The 22,968-nt window shown below is 49.5% G+C and overlaps 1 pseudogene; it reads left to right on the forward strand.

Annotated features, from left to right (window-relative positions):
* Window positions 1-6,590: 6,590 nt before the first annotated feature.
* Window positions 6,591-6,768, forward strand: LOC144601526 (U1 spliceosomal RNA; annotated as a pseudogene).
* The last annotated feature ends 16,200 nt before the right edge of the window (window positions 6,769-22,968 follow it).

A 22,968-nucleotide genomic window follows, 5' to 3' on the forward strand; every position in this document is an offset into this window, starting at 1 on the left:
AATATAAAAACAGAATGAAATATTGGTAGTGGGCTGATGGTTTAATCGCTAATCTCTTTCTCCATAAATGCTCCAGTATGGAGGGGAGGGTATTGCTACAAGTGTGGCTGTAGAGGACAAATCAGTGCATATTTTTAAGGCACAGAGACAAATTCTCCATTAGAACGGGTATGGAGAGAAAGCATGAGATCAGCCAAGATTGAATGGCCTAATTCTACTCCAATATTTTGTGTGAAATTATGTTTTGTTGTCAATGATAGAACAATTGGATTTTTACTTGCAGCAGCACAACAGAACATGTAAACATATATATATATATATATATATATATATAGTGTGCGTGCGAATATATGTACTATATTTTGACAGCCGCTCCAACCTCTCCACTAACGCTGCCAGCTCCTGGGGGACTGTGTTCGCGCTCTCCCCTGATTCTCAATATAAAAACAGAATGAAATATTGGTAGTGGGCTGATGATTTAGTCGCCCATCTTTCTTTCTCCATAAATGCTCCAGTATGGAGGGTAGTTCATCGGCCTTTTGGCTAAGATCAAGTGTAGTATCTGTTCGTACCTGGCAGGGGAGACACCTTGATCACTCAGGAGGTTCTCCCAGGACCAGTTGGATTGCATCGAGTTGGATTGGCTACAACCCTAATGTTCTTATAAGAGCAGTATCTGGAAGGAGTCGTGGATCATTGACGAGGAGCGGAGGTCAGGAGCAGGAGTCTGGTTTAGGGGTGGATCCATGCTGGTTGGGTAACCATCCTTACACCCTTATCCAGGTGGGATGGCAGCAGCAAGTGGAGCTGGAGGGCAGGGTATCCGGAACACCCTGCGTGTATCGGTGAAGGACCTCAGGGAGGGGACCCCTTTCTCACGGGACCTCTTCATCAAGAAGGTGCTGCTGGAGGCCTGTGGATTCAAGGCCGAGGACATTTTCTGCCTCCAGGACTTCCCAGGTAATGGATATTTTGACGTTACCTTCCAGAACCCGGCGGGATGGCAGAAGATGCTGCAGGACTTCCGTGAGAAGGGGGATGAAGCCCCGCTGTCGCTCCTGAAGGTGCAGCCGCTCTTCACCCTCCCCATCCAGAGGGAGCGGATGATCACGGTGCACATGTTTAACCCACATGTGCCCGTCGTGGATGTCCTCACCTTCCTTGCGCGCTACGTCGAAGGGGCCGGGAACTGTGTGGACATAAAGGACTTGTTTGGGATCTGGATGAGCAAGAGGCAAGTATATATATGATATGATATGATATGAAGGTGAAGCTGAGGGTGGACGGGAAGGGATCCATCATCCACCCTCCCTCGGTTTTCGCCATCGGAGGGAACCGGGGCTACATGACGTACGCGGGGCAGCCCAGGGTGTGCAGGAAATGCAACAAACCTGGGCATGTGGCGGCAGAATGCAGGACAGTCGTCTGCAGAAACTGCAAGCTGGAAGGCCACGAGACAAGGGACTGCAAAGAGAGTAAGAGCTGCAACCTGTGTGGGGAGGCAGACCACCTCTACAAGGCCTGTCCTAAAAGAGCCTGCACCTACACACAGGTGACAAGAGGGGGCGCTGCCAACACCCCCAGGGTGGTCGAGACGCCTCCCACCACGGCTAAGGCCCAAATGGGAAAGGAGAGCAGGGGCGATGACAGCTCGACCATCTCGAGCGCCCAACAGAGCCCCACAGCCCCCTGCCCAGGAGGGCGAGTCGATGGAAGAGGGGGAACAGGAAGAGGAGGATTGGAAGTTGGTACAGACGAGGAAAACCCTGAAGGCTCTGCGCACAGAGAAAAAGCCGGAGGGAGCAGGCAAGTCCCAAAAAAGAGTCCTCTCCCAGGATGAAGCCATATCCTTCCTTTGTCCCGCCCCCTGACATCAGTCTGAAGAAGGGTTTCGACCCGAAACGTCACCCATTCCTTCTCTCCCAAGATGCTGCCTGACCTGCTGAGTTACTCCAGCATTTTGTGAATAAATACCTTCGATTTGTCCCAGCATCTACAGTTATCTTCTTATACTAGATAATAATAATAATATATTCCTTTATTTGTCCCACATCAATGGGAATGGAAAATTTACAGTGTTACAGCAGCAAAGTGGATAACAAGAGACATACGTTATAAATAAAAATAAAGATAAGGATAATTGTCATCATTTACTGTGTATTTTTTACTGTTACTGTTAACTGGTCTGTTGACTGGTCTGCTAGATCTGGATATTGTTGCATGCAACAATCCACAAAAGATTCTTTTATGGCATGTTGCAGCTTAAGTTCCTGCAGTTATTTCCCATTCAAGTCTAGACCATAACTTCAATTCTGATACAGATAGTATAGGGAAAAACTGGTCAGGTATGAAATAAGATGTGAACTCTTATACATCGGTGAGACCAAAGGCAGACTGGGCGATCATTTCACAGAACACCTTCGCTCAGCCCACGTGAACCAACCTGACCTCCCGGTTGCTGGACACTTTAATTCTCCTTCCCATTCCTACACTGACCTTTCTGTCCTTGGTCTCCTCCATTGTCAGAGTGAGGCTAAACGTAAACTGGAGGAACAGCATCTCATATTTCACTTGGGCAGCTTACAGCCCAGTGTATGAATATTGATTTGTCTCACTTCAGGTAGCCCCAGCATTCCCTCTCTCTCTATCCCTCCCCCACCCAAGTCGCACTAGTTTCTCATTTTCTCCCTACAAACAGCTTACAATGGCCTGTTTCCCTTATCATCGTTAGTTTTTTGCATATCTTTCATTCATTGTTCTTTATCTCTCCACATCACCGTCTATATCTCTCGTTTCCCTTATCCCTGACCAATCTGAAGGGTCTTGACTCGAAATGTCACCCATTCCTTCTCTCCAGAGATGCTGCCTGTCTCGCTGTGTTACTCCAGCATTTTGTGTCTACCATCGGTTTAAACCAGCATCTGCAGTTTTTTTCCTACACAAGATTATGCTCAATGGAGGAACTGTAGATTCTGGAATCTTTGATTAAAACGCAAAGTACCAGAGTAACCGAGCAGGTCCAGCAACATAAGTTCAGAAGACATTGGAGCAGAATGAGGTCAATCGGCCCATCGAGTCTGCTCTGCCATTCAATCATGGCCGATCTGTTTTTCCCTCAACCACATTCTCCTGCCTTTTTCTTGTAACCTGTGACAACTTTTTTTTAAATCAAAAATATTTATTCAAATATTATAATAATATATACAATACAATAAAACCAAAACAGAATCCACCGCCATAATACAAGACAAACAATAAACTACTGTACAACTATCTTACACCCCACCAGGCAGAGTCCCACAGCACCGCTGGGTCCTACTGCCCACCCCCCACTACAGGTAACCACCCGGCCCACACACACCGCGCTGGGCCCACACACACAGCGCTGGGCCCACACACACCGCGCTGGGCCCACACACACAGCACTGGGCCCACACACACTGCGCTGGGCCCACAGACACCGCGCTGGGCCCACACACACCACGCTGGGCCCACACACACCGCGCTGGGCCCACACACACAGCGCTGGGCCCACACACACCGGGCTGGGCCCACACACACAGCGCTGGGCCCACACACACCGGGCTGGGCCCACACACACCGCTCTGGGCCCACACACACAGCGCTGGGCCCACACACACCGCGCTGGGCCCACACACACCGCGCTGGGCCAACAGACACCGCGCTGGGCCCACGGACACCGCGCTGGGCCCACACACACCGCGCTGGGCCCACACACACCGCGCTGGGCCAACAGACACCGCGCTGGGCCCACGGACACCGCGCTGGGCCCACACACACCGCGCTGGGCCCACACACACCGCACTGGGCCCACACACACACCGCGCTGGGCCCACAGACACCGCACTGGGCCCACAGCCCCCACCAGGCAGAGCCCTTCAGCAACGCTGGGTCCTACTGCCCACCCCCCACTACAGGTAACCACAGCAGGGGTTCCACTGGGTCTCCCCCTTCCCCCTCTAGCCAGGAGACCCTAACTACTCCCCATATCGGTCCTCATGCCCCCCTCTGCTCTGTCAACCCACCACCCCCTCACCATACATCCCCTCCCCCTCCACCTGCCCCCCTGCCTCCATCCGACCCAAACCCCCACCATTGCCGGGTGTTCACCATCCCCCCTGACCTCCCCTTTCAGACACCGAACGGTCTGTCCTCAGCAGAGGCCTCACCTTTGTTCCCCTCCACCCCCACATCAACGAGTTCCACGTCCACCATGACGTGGAGCTCTTCTTCCGCCGCCTCCGCCTCCGAGCCTTATTCCATGGGAAGGAGTCCCCACCCCCACTGATGACCCCTTCTCCCGTCTCCAACGGACCCCCTCCTCTTGGACCCCCCCCCGTGTGGCCAACTACCCTCACTAGAACTTTTTAATCTCCAACTGCCGGCGTGACATTAACCGCCTCAAATTCTCCACTCCCCTGACTCACTCCAACCTCTCCCCTCCTGAACGTGCAGCCCTCCACTCACTCTAACCTCTCCCCTCCTGAACGTGCAGCCCTCCACTCACTCCGCAACAACCCGGACTTAATCATTAAACCCGCTGACATGGGAGGGGCTGTGGTAGTCTGGCATGCTGACCTCTACCGGACCGAGGCCAGACGACAACTCTCAGACACCTCTTCCTACTTATCCCTGGACCATGACCCCACCGATAAACACCAGACCTTTATCAGCAGCACCATTACGGACCTCATCATCTCCGGTGATCTACCCCCCAGTGCCTCCAATCTCATAGTTCCCCAGCCCCGCACGGCCCGATTCTACCTCCTACCCAAAATCCATAAACAGAACTGTCCCGGCAGACCCATTGTCTCTGCCTGCTCATGCCCCACTGAACTTATCTACACCTACCTCGACTCCATCCTATCCCCCCTGGTTAAATCCTACCCCACCTACGTCCAAGACACCTCACACGCTCTCCATCTCCTCGATAACTTCCGGTTCCCAGGCCCCCACTCCCTCATCTTTACCATGGATGTCCAGTCACTCTACACTTCCATCCCCCACAAGGATGGTCTCGAAGCCCTCCGTTTCTTCCTCGACCGCAGAACCAGCCAATCCCCATCTACCAACACTCTCCTCCGCCTAGCAGAGCTGGTTTTTACTCTCAACAACTTCTCCTTTGACTCATCCCACTTCCACCAAACCAGAGGCCAAGCTCTTTGGCAACTGGCCCGACCGATCTTCCATCCCCTTCACCATCAAGCCTGACTTCCTGAAGGTGCTGGGGATCTGGTTCGGGAAGGCTGAGGCGTGTAACAAGAATTGGCTGGAGCGGATAGCCAGGGTGGGGAAGAAGCTGGAGCTGTGGAAGCAGCGCTCCCTCTCCATCACGGGGAAAAACCTGGTCATCAGGTGTGAGGTGCTCTCGGGGCTGCTGTACTTGGCGCAAGTGTGGCCCGTCCCTCCCTCCTATGCCAAGGCGATCACCCGGGCCGTCTTCCACTTCATCTGGGGGTCGGCGATGGACCGGGTGCGACGAGCCACAATGCACAAGTCGGCAGACGACGGGGGTAAAAGCGTGCCCAACGTCACCCTCATTCTGATGGCCACCTTCGTGTGTGGCTGCATCAGGCGGAGCATAGAGCCAAGGCACGTGGGCACCAAATGCCACTACCTGCTGAGGTTCTATCTGTCCCCGGTGTTGCGAAGGATGGGCCTGGCGCAGATGCCACGCAATGTGCCAGTCATCTGGACATTGCCAAACCATCTGTCGTTCGTGGAAAGGTTCTTCCGGACCAACACCTTTGACCACAAGTCCATCGGGCAGTGGTCAGCACGGAACGTCCTGCAGGTACTGCAGGGGAATGACTCCATGGATCCTGTGGCGTGGTTCCCAGAGCAGACTGCCCAGCTTGTCTGGCAAAATGCCTCATCGCCAGAACTAACCAACAAGCACCAAGACCTGGCTTGGCTGGCGGTGAGGGGAGCCCTCCCAGTCAGATCCTTCCTGCACCGCCGGAACCTCACTACCGGCGCACGCTGCCTCCGGGACGGCTGCTACGGAGAGGAGACGGTGGCCCCCACCTCTTCACAGAGTGTGGATTTGCCAAGAGAGTCTGGAGAGGTCTGCAGGGGTCCCTGTCACGATTCATTCCGAGCAGCTCCGTCACAGAGGACTCTGTGATCTACGGACTGTTCCCAGGGACGCATTCTGAGACTGACATCGAGTGATGCTGGAAGGTCATCAACTCGGTGAAAGACGCTCTTTGGTCTGCCCGATCCTTGTTGACCTCCCAGCAGAGCGAGCTGTCCGTCAAGGAATGTTGCCGACTGGCCCACTGCAGACTGCAGGAGTACGTGCTGAGGGACGCACTGAAGCTCGGTGCAGCCAATGCTAAGGCCCTGTGGGGGAGGACCACAGTCTAGGGTCCTTCCGCTGCTGGACATGGGTGGGGGGGCAGGGTGTGGTGGAGAGAGACGCCCCTCCAAATAAGGGATACTGGGTTAATGTCTGTAAATGTAAGTAAATGTATGTAAATTTGGAAGTAAATGCCTGTATTGAATGTGTAACCTCCGGAAATGTCGGATGGACTTGTTTAAAAAAGATGTTTTGTAAATGATATTTATTACTTGAATAAAGTATTTTTTGATATATATATATATTTTAATTTTAAAAAAAAGATGTCCCAGGACGAGGCTATCCCATTGCACTTCGGGTGTGCTGACGCCTGCGATGTCCCCAAATGCGGGATACTCGACTGCAAAATTTGTGGTAGTGGGGGACTGCGTTCGCGCTCTCCCCTGGTTCTCAATATAAAAACAGAATGAAATATTGGTAGTGGGCTGATGGTTTAGTCGCTAATCTCTTTCTCCATAAATGCTCCAGTATGGAGGGGAGGGTATTGCTACAAGTGTGGCTGGAGAGGACAAATCAGTGCATATTTTTAAGGCACATAGACAAATTCTCCATTAGAACGGGTGTGGAGAGAAAGTAAGAGAGGAAGAGCTGCAACCTGTGTGGGGAGGCAGGCCACCTCTACAGGGCCTGTCCTAAAAGAGCCTGCACCTACGCACAGGCGACAAGAGGGGGCGCTGCCAACACCCCCAGGGTGGTCGAGACGCCTCCCACCACGGCTAAGACCCAAATGGGAAAGGAGAGCAGGGGCGATGACAGCTCGACCACCTCGAGCCCCCAACCACCGGACAGAGCCCCCCAGCCCCCTGCCCAGTAGGGCGAGTCGATGGAAGAGGGGGAACAGGAAGAGGAGGATTGGAAGTTTGTACAGTCGAGGAAAACCCTGAAGGCTCTGCGCACAGAGAAAAAGCCGGAGGGAGCAGGCAAGTCCCAAAAAAGAGTCCTCTCCCAGGACGAGGCCAGCAACCTCTCCTCGTCGGATGATGAGGCGACCGGGATGAACCGACAACGGAGGCTGAGGAAGAAAACGGGGGAGGAAGAAGGTAAGAGGAAGAACATGTCTGTTGTCCCCCAGCCCCAGGAGACTGGGAGCAGTGCCAATGGGCCCCAGCCCCAGGACACTGGGAGCAGTGCAGCGGCCAATGGGCCCCAGCCCCAGGAGACTGGGAGCAGTGCAGCGGCCAATGGGCCCCAGCTCCGGGAGACCGTGAGCGGCACAACGGCCAATGGGCCCCAGCCCCAGGAAAATGGGAGCAGTGCAGTGGCCAATGGGACCCAGCTCCGGGAGACCGCGACTCCAGGGAGAAGGTGGAGGAGACGGTGGTGGGGGTGGGGGGGGTGGGGGTGTGGGGGGGGTGGCGGGGGTAGATGGGAAGATCAGAAGCCGGGGATCCCCCCATCCACCCCCTCACATCCACCCCATGCTCCACATTGGAAGTGACAGCGGGTGAGAGGGGAGGGAGCCCCATGGTGACTGTGGGGGCTCACTGAAGACAGCACTGTCCCCAGGGTCTACAACGTGAGCTGCAACAACAGCCGTGTGAACCGGTGATGTAGGGCTCCCTGGTGCCGACCACCGGCATCAACCCCTGGGTTTAATGTGAAACCACACACAGTGCTGGAGTAACTCGGCAGACTGAACCACTCTGAGGAAGGGTCCCGATGTCACCCGTCCATGTTCTCCAGAGATGCTGACCTGCTGAATTACTCCAACACTTTGTGTCCTTTCAGTGGGTAAAGAAGGGCTCGCTGGTGCCTTGCGAGAATGGGTGTGGGGTGGGAAGCTGGGTCTCTAAACGGCCGGGGATACGGTGGGAGCCGGGGATGGGTCAGCAGGTTACATAGAAACATAGAAAATAGGTGCAGGAGGAGGCCATTTGGCCCTTCGAGCCAGCACCGCCATTCATTGTGATCATGGCTGATCATCCATAATCAGTAACCCGTGCCTGCCTTCTCCCCATATCCCTTGATTCCACTGGCCCCTAGAGCTCTATCTAACTCTCTTTTAAATTCATCCAGTGAATTGGCCTCCACTGCCTTCTGTGGCAGAGAATTCCACAAATTCACAACTCTGGGTGAAAAAGTGTTTTCTCACCTCAGTTTATTCTTTATTCTTTAAAGGCCTCCTCTTTATTGTTAGATGGTGTCCCCTGGTTCTGGACTCCCCCAACATTGGGAACATTTTTCCTGCATCCAGCTTGTCCAGTCCTTTTAAAATTGTATACGTCTCTATAAGATCCATTCACAGTCAGTTTACATTTTATATTTTAACCGCTTATCTCTACCTACCTCGACTCCATCCTATCCCCCCTGGTTAAATCCCTCCCCACCTACGTCCAAGACACCTCACACACTCTCCATCTCCTCGATAACTTCCGGTTCCCAGGCCCCCACTCCCTCATCTTTACCATGGATGTCCAGTCACTCTACACTTCCATCCCCAAACCACCCCAACCCCAGGCACTTTCCCCTGCAACCGCACGAGATGCAACACCTGTCCCTTTACCTCCCCCCTCAACTCCATCCAAGGGCCCAAACAGTCTTTCCAGGTGAGACACAGGTTCACCTGCACCTCCTCCAACCTCATCTATTGCATCCGCTGCTCTAGATGTCAACTTATTTACATCGGCGAAACCAAGCGCAGGCTCGCCGATCGCTTCGCTGAACACCTGCGCTCGGTCTGCGTTAACAAAACTGATCTCCCGGTGGCCGAGCACTTTAACTCCCCCTCCCATTCCCAGTCTGACCTTTCTGTCATGGGCCTCCTCCAGTGCCATAGTGAGGCCCACCGCAAATTGGAGGAGCAGCACCTCATATTTCGCCTGGGCAGTTTGCAGCCCGGTGGTATGAACGTCGTCTTCTCCAACTTCAGATAGCTCCTCTGTCCCTCCCTTCCCCTCCTCCTTCCCAGATCTCCCTCTATCTTCCTGTCTCCACCTATATCCTTCCTTTGTCCCGCCCCCCTGATATCAGTCTGAAGAAGGGTCTCGACCCGAAACGTCACCCATTCCTTCTCTCCCGAGATGCTGCCTGACCTGCTGAGTTACTCCAGCATTTTGTGAATAAATCGATTTGTACCAGCATCTGCAGTTATTTTCTTATACATTTTATATTTGTTTCATTTAAGTTTATGGCTCCGTGGTGCTTTACAGACACGGGAGGGGGGGGGGGTCATGAGCAGACCAGGGGTGTATTGTCATTTCATTATCACCTGACCTCTGTTAATCCAGCACAATGAATAATCCAGAAAGGCTGAGGAACCGAGGGTGCCGGAAAATCAGTGTTCAACCTATACAGCAAAAACAGGTGCTTCTGCCCACGGCATCCATGCTGTTATTGGGCAGTGAGATGGAATTCTGAAAAAGATTCAATAACATTGTCAGACATGAGTAGGGTTGCCAACTGTCCCGTATTAGCCGGGACATCCCATATTTTGGGCTAAATTGGTTTGTCCTGTACGGGACCACCCTTGTCCTGTATTAGGCCCGGGGGGGCGCTGTAGGCCCGGACACTGGAGGCCCGGACACTAGGCCCGGACATGGTAGACCCAGACACTGTAGGCCCGGACACTGTGGGCTCGACGGCCGCTGTGGGCCCGGACAGTGTAGGCCCGGAGGCCGGGGGGCCGCCTAGTGAAGGTTGCATAGCAAACCGCCTCCCGGCCCGCGTGGCCACCATTGGTGGAGCGGGAGCACGTGGCCTCTGGCTGGGTGAGGTCACGTGAGGCATGGGGCTGTGATGTCACCTTTTGTCCCTTATTTGGGAGTGAGAAAGTTAGCAACCCTAGACATGATGAAGGGACTTTGGCATACGTCACTTTATCTCTTCCATGACTTCTCTCAAGTAACTCTCATTCTTTCAGATATTTTTGCTAAATCAATCTGCCTCTTCAAGTGATTGCAAACGACCTTGCGGCATTTTGTGAAGAGCTGATAAGTTCTCCAGCTGACCTGATCAATATTTATTCCTCAAGCTTTTTCTCTTTACAAAAAGCCCACTTATTTCAGGCACAAATGCTGGAGTAATTCAGTGGGTTTGAGAAGCTGCCTGTCCCGCTGAGAATGCTGATTCTTTAATCATAAAAGTATACAGGATGTAAAAAGTACTGCACAAGAACGGGCCCTTCAGGTCACAATGTCTGTGCTGAACATGATACCATCACTTATCTACATGTACCGTAAATCTTATACCTCCATTCCCTGCATATCCACATGCCTATCCAAAAGTCTTTTACATGCCACTAATGTATCTGCTTCAACCTCCATCCTTCAAGGCACTCACTGTTCTCTTTTCTCCTGGGTCTTGTCTGATTTTTCACCCACAGCTAATCTCCATGTTTTAATTTTCAACGCAACAGTTTCATTTATCCTCGTTGCTGAAAGTGGCAGAAATCGTTCAACTCTGGTGACTTGCTCTTCTATGAACAAGGCCATCTATTCCTTTGTGTAGGGTGGAACTGCAGATGTTGGTTGAAACCGAAGATAGACACAAAAAGCTGGAGTAACTCGGCGGGACAGGCAGCATCTCTGGAGAGAAGGAATGGGTGACGTTTCGGGGCGAGACCCTTCTTCAGACTGAGAGTCAGGAAAGGGAAACGAGAGATACACATGGTGATATAGAGAGAGATAGACAAATGAATGAGACATGATTTTTTTGTCATCATTACATTTTTGCATCTTTCATGAATTTGTTCTGTTTCTCTCTATATCACCATCTTTATCTCATTTCCCTTTCCCCTTCCTCTCGGTCTGAAGAAGTGTCTCGACCTGAAATGTCACTTATTCCTTCTCTCCAGAGATGCTGCCTGATCCGATAAGTTACTCCAGCATTTTGTGTCTATCTTCTGTATTCCTTTGTGGTCACATTCAACATTAGTCAATGTTTCCGTACATCACGTACTTCATAGAATTATCATAATAGTCAAGAGGTTTGCAAACTTGCAGAAATATTTCCCTCTGCTGCTGTGGGCAGTGGCGTATCTAGGAGAGAATACCATGGCAGGTATGTCACGTGCCCCGGGCACCACTTGAAGGGGGGCCAGTGACACAAGGAACAATTTTACATTTAATACCAAGCCAATTAACCTACAAGCCTGTACGCCTTTGGAGTGTGGGAGGAAACCGGAGCACCCGGAGAAAACCCACGCAGGTTACAGGGAGAACGTACAAACTCCTACGGACAGCGCCAATTGTCAGGATTGTAAGGCAGCAGCTCCAACAATAATGAGTGCTTTAGTCCAACTGATCTGCGGTACCATTAACCCTTTTCGCAAGTCATAGTAAAATATTACATGGTGCTTTGTAACTGGAGGTTTTGTTCCACTCCACAGTTATACACATATAGACTTCTCAGAGGCTAGCAGATCACCGCTGGTCTAGGCAGTTGTTGGAATGCAGGCCCACCATCGAGTTCCCGGCACCCTTGGTTCCACAGCCTTGCCAAAATATCCGTTCTGTCGGACCAACAGAGGTCACGGTCTTATGGGGCCGAGATACTGGCCCGCAAAGACGGCCTCGGAAGTCAGCGAAGGGGACAGATCTGCCGGCTCAGGCCGGGCCAGGGTTCCAGCGCCCCGGCCGCAAGGAGCAAATTCGACCCGCCAATTGGCACTGAAGTCCCAATGAGGTCAACATCGGCCGCCTCACCCAGCCTGGGCACAATATTTATGGAGTGGGGGGGGGGGGGGGGGGGAAAGAGAACTTCCAGGGGGGGATTTCAAGTGCGTTCTCTGTCTGGATTAAAGGGGGAAGGGGGCTGGACCACCAGTTGCTGGAAAATCATGGAACAGCATCCCCCTCCCCATCAGAACTTCCCCCCTCCATCGACTCCTTTAAGTTCAGGCTCAAAACCTATTTCTACTCCCTAGTCAGGATTGAACCCCGGTCTCTGGCGCTGTAAGGCAGCAACTCTACCGCTGCGCCACCGTGCCACCCCACGACTCTTTTGTGGATGATCTGAGTATGCCTTGGAAATAATTGGAGAATCTATGTAGGAGTATTGTCAGCCTGTTTCACCCTTGTTCACTGACTTATCTGACGGGTCTGAAGAAGCGAAGGGATTAAAAGTACCATTAGCAAATTTTCAGATTACATAAAGCTGGGTGGTAGTGTGAACTGTGAGGAAGATGCTATGAGGTTGCAGGGTGACTTGGACAGGTTGTGTGAGTGGGCGGATGCATGGCAGATGCAGTTTAATGTGGATAAGTGTGAGGTTATCCACTTTGGTGGTAAGAATAGGAAGGCAGAGTATTATCTGAATGGTGTCAAGTTAGGAAAAGGGGTCGTACAACGAGATCTGGGTGTCCTAATGCATCAGTCACTGAAAGGAAGCATGCAGGTAGAGCAGGCAGTGAAGAAAGCCAATGGAATGTTGGTCTTCATAACAAGAGGAGTTGAGTATAGGAGCAAAGAGGTCCTTCTGCAGTTGTACAGGGCCCTCGTGAGATCGCACCTGGAGTACTGTGTGCAGTTTTGATCTCCAAATTTGAGGAAGGATATTCTTGTTATTGAGGGCATGCAGCGTAGGTTTACTAGGTTAATTCCCGGAATGGCGGGACTGTCATATGTTGAAAGACTGGAGCGACTAGGCTTGGTTGTATACACTGGAATTTAGAAGGATGAAGGGAGATCTTATCGAAACATAAGATTATTAAAGGGTTGGACACGTTAGAGGCAGGAAACATGTTCCCTATGTTGGGGGAGTCCAGAACCAGGGGCCACAGTTTAAGAATAAGGGGTAGGCCATTTTGAACGGAGATGAGGAAAAACTTTTTCAGTCAGCGAATTGTAAATCTGTGGAATTCTCTGCCTCAGAAGGCAGTGGAGGCCAGTTTTCTGAATGCATTCAAGAGAGCTAGATAGAGCTCTTAAGGATAGTGGAGTCAGGGAGTATGGGGAGAAGGCAGGAACGAGGTACTGATTGAGAATGATCAGCCATGATCACATTGAATGGTGGTGCTGGCTCGAAGGGCCGAATGGCCTCCTCCTGCACCTATTGTCTATTGTCTATTAACCTGCAAACCTGTCCGTCTTTGGAGTGTGGGAGGAAACCACAGATAGAATAGAATAGAACAGCCTTTATTGTCATACAAAAACATGTTTTTGGACAAAATTCCATTACCCACAGTCAACAATGAGAAGCAATAAAAATAAAGCAATAAAACCCACAATCACAAAACCAACATAAAACAAAAAAAAACATCCATCACAGTGAGTCTCCTCCAGTCACCTCCTCACTGTGATGGAAGGCCAGAATGTCTTTCTCTTCCCTGCCGTCTTCTCCCGCGGTCAGGCAGTCGAACTTGCCACGTTGGGGCGATCGTGGCTCCTGACATTGAAGCCCCCGCCGGGCGGTGGAAAATCCCGCGGCCTATTCCAGGCCGCACTGGACGGTGAAAGGTCCCCAGCGGGCCGACCCAAGCCCCGCGATTTGGAGCGGGCGAAGGCGCTGCCGCTGCCGGAGCTCCCGATGTCGGCCCCCACCCAGGGACCTACGAGCTTCCGACGTCCACAGGGCCCGCAGCCTGCGGAGAAAACCCACGCAGGTCACGGGGAGTAGGTACAAACTCCGTACAGACAGCACCTTAGTCGGAATGGAACCCGGGTCTCCGGCGCTGCATTCGCTGTAAGGCAGCAACTCTACCGCTGCACCACCGTGACCGCCCACATCTGGAATCTGTTGCAATGTGATTTTTCCAAGAATTTAAATCTATTTTCAGGGTATCGTGTATGTTTCACCCTAGTCCAGGAGTCCGTCAGGTGGGTGCAACTTCAGAATGTAGCCTTTGAAACAATGATTTCCAGTTATTATTAACTTACTAAATCCAACAATAGAAATTCATGAGATTTTAAAAAATAGACATCTTTTTTTGAAGTTGAAAATAAGGATAGATCAGTCGGATTTAGTCAGATTGGGGAATGCATAACAGCTAAATATGAATGTTTTTTGCATTACTAACTGTTTGACGGGCTGTCATATTATATCAGTCTAACTGCCACCATCCTAGAAATAGGAAGCTGCCTTCCTGTATTTCCTGTGATCAAGAGGTTTTCTGCTTCAGAAGTGATGTTGACATATAATGCTATTTATCATGACATATGTTATAAACTAGGATGCTTCAATAATACTGGCTTTATATATATTTCTCCAAATTTAGATTCCAGTGCTCAAAGCTGATTAGAAATGCTCACATTGTTATCCAAACATAAAACCACTCGTGTAGGAAGGAAATGCAGATGCTGGTTTACACCAAAGATAGACACAGAATTCTGGACTACTCTAACTCAGTGGGACAGGCAGCATCTATGGAGAGAAGGAATGGGTGATGCTTCAGGTCAAGACCCTTCCTCAGACTGAGAGTCAGACTGAGAGTCAGGGGAGAGGGAGTCTACAGATACAGAAGGGTAAGGTGTGAAAACGACAGATCAAAGCAGATAATGGTTAGGAAATGTAGAATGGTTCATTGTTATCACTATAATTGATAGAACAGACACTAGAAGTGGCTCATTTGGTAGCAATTTCACTTTCGATTTACAAAATTTTATGTTCACAACCTTCTTCAAAAAACTGAAATCGTCAGCAAAGATCAAGCTGAGGACTCTGTGACAGCTTTCAAAAATGACTGTAAAGTGAAGCATGGTTGATTCCCCCATGTTGACATGGAAGGTTGCAGTCCACAATGTTCAGAAGATCAGGGGAGTCATTTTGCAGGAAGGAACTGCAGATGCTGGTTTACACCGAAGATAGACGCAAAATGGGGCAACAAAATGGCGTCGGGGCGGCACGGTGGCGCAGCGGTAGAGTTGATGCCTTACAGCGAATGCAGCGCCGGAGACCCAGGTTCCATCCCGACTACGGGTGCTGTCTGTACGGAGTTTGTACGTTCTCCCCGTGACCGGCGTGGGTTTTCTACGAGATCTTCGGTTTCCTCCCACACCCCAAAGACGTACAGGTCCGTAGGTTAATTGGCTTGGTATAAATGTAAATTGTCCCCAGTGTGTGTAGGATAGTGTTAATGTGCGGGGATCGCTGGTCGGCGCGGACTCGGTGGGCCAAAGGGTCTGTTTCCGCGCTGAACTAAATGCTGGATAGAGTAACTCAGCGGGACAGGCAGCATCTCTGGGTAACTGGGACTGATGAAGGGTCACGACCCGAAACGTCACCCATTCCTTCTCTCCAGAGATGCTGCCTGACCCGCTGAGTTACTCCAGCATTTTGTGTCTCTCTTCAGGGGAGCAATTATCACTGTGCTGGCCAACATTCATCTTTCATCATCACACAAACAGCTTAGTTGTGATGAGAAATCCTCAGCCTTCCTAACAGGATGGTACAGTTGCATTGGGACAAGAACAATTTGAGTCACTGTCCGGAAATATTGACATTAAGTTGTAACCTAGGCCTCCACCACAACAAAAGATAGACACAAAAAGCTGGAGTAACTCAGCGGGTCACACAGGATCTCTGGAGAAAAAGAATAGGAATAATGCATCTGGGAATAATGCAGAGGTTGCAGGATCAATTTATTCCAAAGAGGTGGAAAGACTCTAAGGGGAGTAAGAGACACCTGTGGCTGACAAGGGAAGTCAGGGACAGCATAAAAATTAAGGAGAGGAAGTATAACATAGCAAAGAAGAGTGGGAAGACAGAGGATTGGGACTCTTTTAAAGAGCAACAAAAGTTAACTAAAAAGGCAATACGAGGAGAAAAGATGAGGTACGAGGGTAAACTAGCCAATAATATAAAGGAGGATAGCAAAAGTTTTTTTAGGTACGTGAAGAGGAAAAAAATAGTCAAGGCAAATGTGGGTCCCTTGAAGACAGAAGCAGGGGAATTTATTATGGGGAACAAAGAAATGGCAGACGAGTTAAACCGTTACTTTGGATCTGTCTTCACTGAGGAAGATACACACAATCTCCCAAATGTTCTAGGGGCTGGAGAACCTAGGGTGATGGAGGAACTGAAGGAAATCCACATTAGGCAGGAAATGGTTTTGGGTAGACTGATGGGACTGAAGGCTGATAAATCCCCAGGGCCTGATGGTCTGCATCCCAGAGTACTTAAGGAGGTGGCTCTAGAAATAGTGGAAGCATTGGAGATCATTTTTCAATGTTCTATAGATTCAGGATCAGTTCCTGTGGATTGGAGAATAGCAAATGTTATCCCACTTTTTAAGAAAGGAGGGAGAGAGAAAACGGGTAATTATAGACCAGTTAGTCTGACATCAGTGGTGGGGAAAATGCTGGAGTCAATTATAAAAGACGAAATTGCTGAGCATTTGGATAGCAGTAACGGGATCGTTCCGAGTCAGCATGGATTTACGAAGGGGAAATCATGCTTGACAAATCTACTGGAATTTTTTGAGGATGTAACTAGGAAAATTGACAAGGGAGAGTCAGTGGATGTGGTGTACCTCGACTTTCAGAAAGCCTTCGACAAGGTCCCACATAGGAGATTAGTGGGCAAAATTAGGGCACATGGTATTGGGGGTAGGGTACTGACATGGATAGAAAATTGGTTAACAGACAGAAAGCAAAGAGTGGGGATAAATGGGTCCCTTTCGGAATGGCAGGCAGTGACCAGTGGGGTACCGCAAGGTTCGGTGCTGGGACCCCAGCTATTTACGATATACATTAATGACTTAGACGAAGGGATTAAAAGTACCATTAGCAAATTTGCAGATGATACTAAGTTGGGGGGTAGTGTGAATTGTGAGGAAGATGCAATAAGGCTGCAGGGTGACCTGGACAGGTTGTGTGAGTGGGCGGATACATGGCAGATGCAGTTTAATGTAGATAAGTGTGAGGTTATTCACTTTGGAAGTAAGAATAGAAAGGCAGATTATTATCTGAATGGTGTCAAGTTATGAGGAGGGGGGGTTCAACGAGATCTGGGTGTCCTAGTGCATCAGTCAATGAAAGGAAGCATGCAGGTTCAGCAGGCAGTGAAGAAAGCCAATGGAATGTTGGCCTTCGTAACAAGAGGAGTTGAGTATAGGAGCAAAGAGGTCCTTCTACAGTTGTACCGGGCCCTGGTGAGACCGCACCTGGAGTACTGTGTGCAGTTTTGGTCTCCAAATTTGAGGAAGGATATTCTTGCTATGGAGGGCGTGCAGCGTAGGTTCACTAGATTAATTCCCGGAATGGCGGGACTGTCGTATGTTGAAAGGCTGGAGCGATTGGGCTTGTATACACTGGAATTTGGAAGGATGAGGGGGGATCTTATTGAAACATATAAGATAATTAGGGGATTGGACACATTAGAGGCAGATAACATGTTCCCAATGTTGGGGGAGTCCAGAACAAGGGGCCACAGTTTGAGAATAAGGGGTAGGCCATTTAGAACGGAGATGAGGAAGAACTTTTTCAGTCAGAGGGTGGTGAAGGTGTGGAATTCTCTGCCTCAGAAGGCAGTGGAGGCCAGTTCGTTGGATGCTTTCAAGAGAGAGCTGGATAGAGCTCTTAAGGATAGCGGAGTGAGGGGGTATGGGGAGAAGGCAGGAACGGGGTACTGATTGATAGTGATCAGCCATGATCGCATTGAATGGCGGTGCTGGCTCGAAGGGCTGAATGGCCTACTCCTGCACCTATTGTCTATTGACGTTTCAGTCTCGACCCGAAACGTCACCTATTCCTTCTCTTCAGAGATGCTGCCTGACCCGCTGAGTTACTCCAGCTTTTTGTGTCTATCTTCAGTTTAAACCAGCGTCTGCAGTTCCATCCTAAACATGACAACAAAGATTACAATTTAAAAGTAGTTCCATCAATTTGCTCTGCATGCAAGGGACAAAAAGGTGCTTTAGAAATATGTCTGGTCTTTTTGTTGGCAATTATGCAACAATTATTCGACTTTAAAGAGCTCATTGCCCTTTTGCTAGGATTTTTGTGCAATGTAGAACGGAGATTTTTTTCAACTTTATTGCTAAAAAATACACTACAATGAAAGGTTATCTAGTCCACAGTTTATAGCACACTATCTTAGAAGTTTATTTTTAGTGTTTTTTTTAACTACATCAGAGTGCACTTTAAACATAGAAGATTAAAACTATATTTCTGTTCTGAAAGAGTCATTGTCATTCTGTCATTTCTGGCTTTCTTTCCACTTCCAAATGGAAATAAAGTGCCCTGTCCATGATTTCACCATCATTCGGCCAGTAAAATGGCACAACTACGAACCTGGATGCAGAATGCAGTCCAGCACTCGAATGAAACGTAACGTTCATATTGATGAAATGTTAAATTGAGAATTACAAATATACACCGATCAGCCAAAACATTATGACCACCGGCCTAATAAGCTGTTGGACCTCCGTGTGCAGCCCCATACGCAGCAGGGTGCAATGCACTGTGTATTGTGACACATTCCTCCCGTGACCACCATTAACATTTTCTGTGACTTATGCCACAGTCCACCTTCTGTCGGTTCGGATCAGACGGGATAGCCTTCGTTGCCCTCGTGCATCGATGAGCCTTGGGCGCCCAACACCCTGTCGCCGGTTTGTGGTTTGTTCCTCCTCAGACCACTGTCGGTAGGTTCTCACCACTGCTGACCGGGAGCACCCCACAAGCCTTGCTGTTTCAGAGATCCTCTGACCCAGTCGTCTGGCCATAACAATTTGGCCCTTGTCAAAGTCGCTCAGGTCTTTACTCCTGCCCATTTCTCCTGCATCCAACACATCAACATTAAGAACTGACTGTTCACTTGCTGCCTAATATATCCCACCCCTTGACAGGTGCCATTGTAACAAGATAATCAATGTTATTCACTTCGCCTGTCAGTGGACATAATGTTTTGGCTCATCGTTGAAAGTCACTACAACCTCACTAACCCAGAAAAGTTAAAAGGCCCCCAGCATGACAGAATCAAATTAGCTTCTAAACAAAGGTGTCCTTCGCAGAGAGATACAGGGGATTTTCTGTAAGTTCACGTTGATGTCGTGGCTGAGCTGTGGGAGGGCAAGTTGAGCGTATGAATGTGTTTAATGAAGCACTGTGCCCCACATGCTCCCAACGTCCCTTGTCAAAATGCAGTCAGAAATGAGCATTCACCATGCCCACATAGTTTAGTTTAGTTTAGAGATACAGCGCAGAAACAGGCCCTTCCAACCTACCGGGTCCGCGCCGACCAGCGATCCCCGCACATTAACACTATCCTCTACCCACTAGGGACAATTTTTACATTTACCAAGCCAATTAACCTACAAACCTGTACGTCTTTGGAGTGTGGGAGGAAACCGAAGATCTCGGAGAAAACCCACGCAGGTCACGGGGAGAACGTACAAACTCTGTACAGACAGCCCCCGTAGTCGGGATGGAACCTGGGTCTCCGGCGCTGCATTCGCTGTAAGGCAGCAACTCTACCATTGCGCCACCGTGCCGCCCCGTGAATAGTAACACAATTAATTTTCTTTTACAAGTTTAACTCAAATCATAATGTCGTTTAACTAACCTAAGTTGTTTTGCAAGGCTTGCAATGTCTAATCAGTATACATTTTAGTCTTGTTCATCCACAAAAGTGGCTTCACTACTTCCCTATTCTCCAAAATTAACAGAAGGAAATTAACAGAGGTTTAGCCACCTCCAACGGGATCCCACCACTAGTCACATCTTCCCATCTCCACCCCATTCCATCTTCTGCAGAGACTGTTCCCTCCGCAACTCCCTGGTTAACTCATCTCTTCCCACCCAAACCACCCCCTCCCCAGGTACCTTCCCCTGCAACCGCAGGTGATGCAACACCTGTCCCTGTACCTCCTCCCTCAACTCTGTCCAAGGACCCCGGCAGTTTTTTCAGGTGAGGCAGACGTTCACTTGCACCTCTTTTTTTTTAGGTACGTGAAGAGGAAAAAAATAGTCAAGGCAAATGCGGGTCCCTTGAAGACAGAAGCAGGGGAATTTATTATGGGGAACAAAGAAATGGCAGACGAGTTAAACCGTTACTTTGGATCTGTCTTCACTGAGGAAGATACACACAATCTTCCAAGTGTTCTAGGGGCCAAAGAACCTAGGGTGATGGAGGAACTGAAGGAAATCCACATTAGGCAGGAAATGGTTTTGGGTAGACTGATGGGACTGAAGGCTGATAAATCCCCAGGGCCTGATGGTCTGCATCCCAGAGTACTTAAGGAGGTGGCTCTAGAAATAGTGGAAGCATTGGAGATCATTTTCAATGTTCTATAGATTCAGGATCAGTTCCTGTGGATTGGAGGATAGCAAATGTTATCCCACTTTTTAAGAAAGGAAGGAGAGAGAAAACGGGTAATTATAGACCAGTTAGTCTGACATCAGTGGTGGGGAAGATGCTGGAGTCAATTATAAAAGACAAAATTGCTGAGCATTTGGATAGCAGTAACAGGATCATTCCGAGTCAGCATGGATTTACGAAGGGCAAATCATGCTTGACAAATCTACTGGAATTTTTTGAGGATGTAACTAGGAAAATTGACAGGGGAGAGTCGGTGGATGTGGTGTACCTCGACTTTCAGAAAGCCTTCGACAAGGTCCCACATAGGAGATTAGTGGGCAAAATTAGAGCACATGGTATTGGGGGTAGGGTACTGACATGGATAGAAAAATGGTTGACAGACAGAAAGCAAAGAGTGGGGATAAATGGGTCTTTTTCGGAATGGCAGGCAGTGACCAGTGGGGTACCGCAAGGTTCGGTGCTGGGACCCCAGCTATTTACGATATACATTAATGACTTAGATGAAGGGATTAAAAGTACCATTAGCAAATTTGCAGATGATACTAAGCTGGGGGGTAGTGTGAATTTTGAGGAAGATGCAATAAGGCTGCAGGGTGACTTGGACAGGTTGTGTGAGTGGGCGGATACATGGCAGATGCAGTTTAATGTAGATAAGTGTAAGGTTATTCACTTTGGAAGTAAGAATAGAAAGGCAGATTATTATCTGAATGGTGTCAAGTTAGGAAGAGGGGATGTTCAACGAGATCTGGGTGTCCTAGTGCATCAGTCACTGAAAGGAAGCATGCAGGTACAGCAGGCAGTGAAGAAAGCCAATGGAATGTTGGCCTTCATAACAAGAGGAGTTGAGTATAGGAGCAAAGAGGTCCTTCTACAGTTGTACCGGGTCCTGGTGAGACCGCACCTGGAGTACTGTGTGCAGTTTTGGTCTCCAAATTTGAGGAAGGATATTCTTGCTATTGAGGGCGTGCAGCGTAGGTTCACTAGGTTAATTCCCGGAATGGCGGGACTGTCGTATGTTGAAAGGCTGGAGCAATTAGGCTTGTATACACTGGAATATAGAAGGATGAGGGGGGATCTTATTGAAACATATAAGATAATTAGGGGATTGGACACATTAGAGGCAGGAAACATGTTCCCAATGTTGGGGGAGTCCAGAACAAGGGGCCACAGTTTAAGAATAAGGGGTAGGCCATTTAAAACGGAGATGAGGAAGAACTTTTTCAGTCAGAGAGTGGTGAAGGTGTGGAATTCTCTGCCTCAGAAGGCAGTGGAGGCCAGTTCGTTGGATGCTTTCAAGAGAGAGCTGGATAGAGCTCTTAAGGATAGCGGAGTGAGGGGGTATGGGGAGAAGGCAGGAACGGGGTACTGATTGAGAGTGATCAGCCATGATCGCATTGAATGGCGGTGCTGGCTTGAAGGGCTGAATGGCCTACTCCTGCACCTATTGTCTATTGTCTATTGTCTTCCAACCTTATCTACTGTGTTCAGGTGTGGACTCCTATATATAGCCAAGACCAAGCGCAGGCACGGCGATTGTTTCGCTGAACACCTCCGCTCAGTCCACCGAGACCTACATGATCATAGATTCATAGAGTGATACAATGCGGAAACAGGCCCTTCGGCCCAACTCGCCCACACTGGCCAACAATGTCCCAGCTACACTAGTCTCGATTGCACGCACTTGGTCCATATCACCCCAAACCTGTCCTATCCATGTACCTGTTTAACTGTTTCTTAAAAGTTGGGATATTCCCAGCCTCAACTACCTCCTCTGGCAGCTTGTTCCATACATCCACCACCCTTTGTGTGAAAAAGTTACCCCTTGGATTCCTATTAAATCATTTCCCCTTCACCTTGAACCTATGTCCTCTGGTCCTCGATTCCCCTACTCTGGGCATGAGACTCTGTGCATCTACTCGATCTATTCCTCTCATGATCTTATAAGATCACCCCTCATCCTCCTGTGCTCCATGGAATAGAGTTCCAGCCTACTCAACCTCTCCTTGGAGCTCAGACCCTCCAGTCCTGGCAACATCATCGTAAATATTTTCTGAACCTTTTCAAGCTTGACAATATCTTTCCTATAACATGGTGCCCAGAACTGAACACAATATTCTAAATGTGGTCTCACCAACGTCTTATACAACTGCAACATGACCCCCCAACGTCTATACTTAATACTCTGTCTGAGGAAGGCCAAAGTGCCAAAATCCTTTTTGACCACCTTATCTATCTGTGACTCGACCTTCAAGGAACCTTGCACTTGTACTCCTAGATCCCTCTGCTCTACAACAATACCCAGAGGCCTACCATTCACTGTGTAGGTCCTGCCCTTGTTCAACGTCCCAAAATCCAACACCTCACACTTCTCTGTATTAAATTCCATCAAC

The sequence above is a fragment of the Rhinoraja longicauda genome, chromosome 16 (assembly GCF_053455715.1).
Source record: "Rhinoraja longicauda isolate Sanriku21f chromosome 16, sRhiLon1.1, whole genome shotgun sequence".
Lineage (NCBI taxonomy): Eukaryota > Metazoa > Chordata > Chondrichthyes > Rajiformes > Arhynchobatidae > Rhinoraja > Rhinoraja longicauda.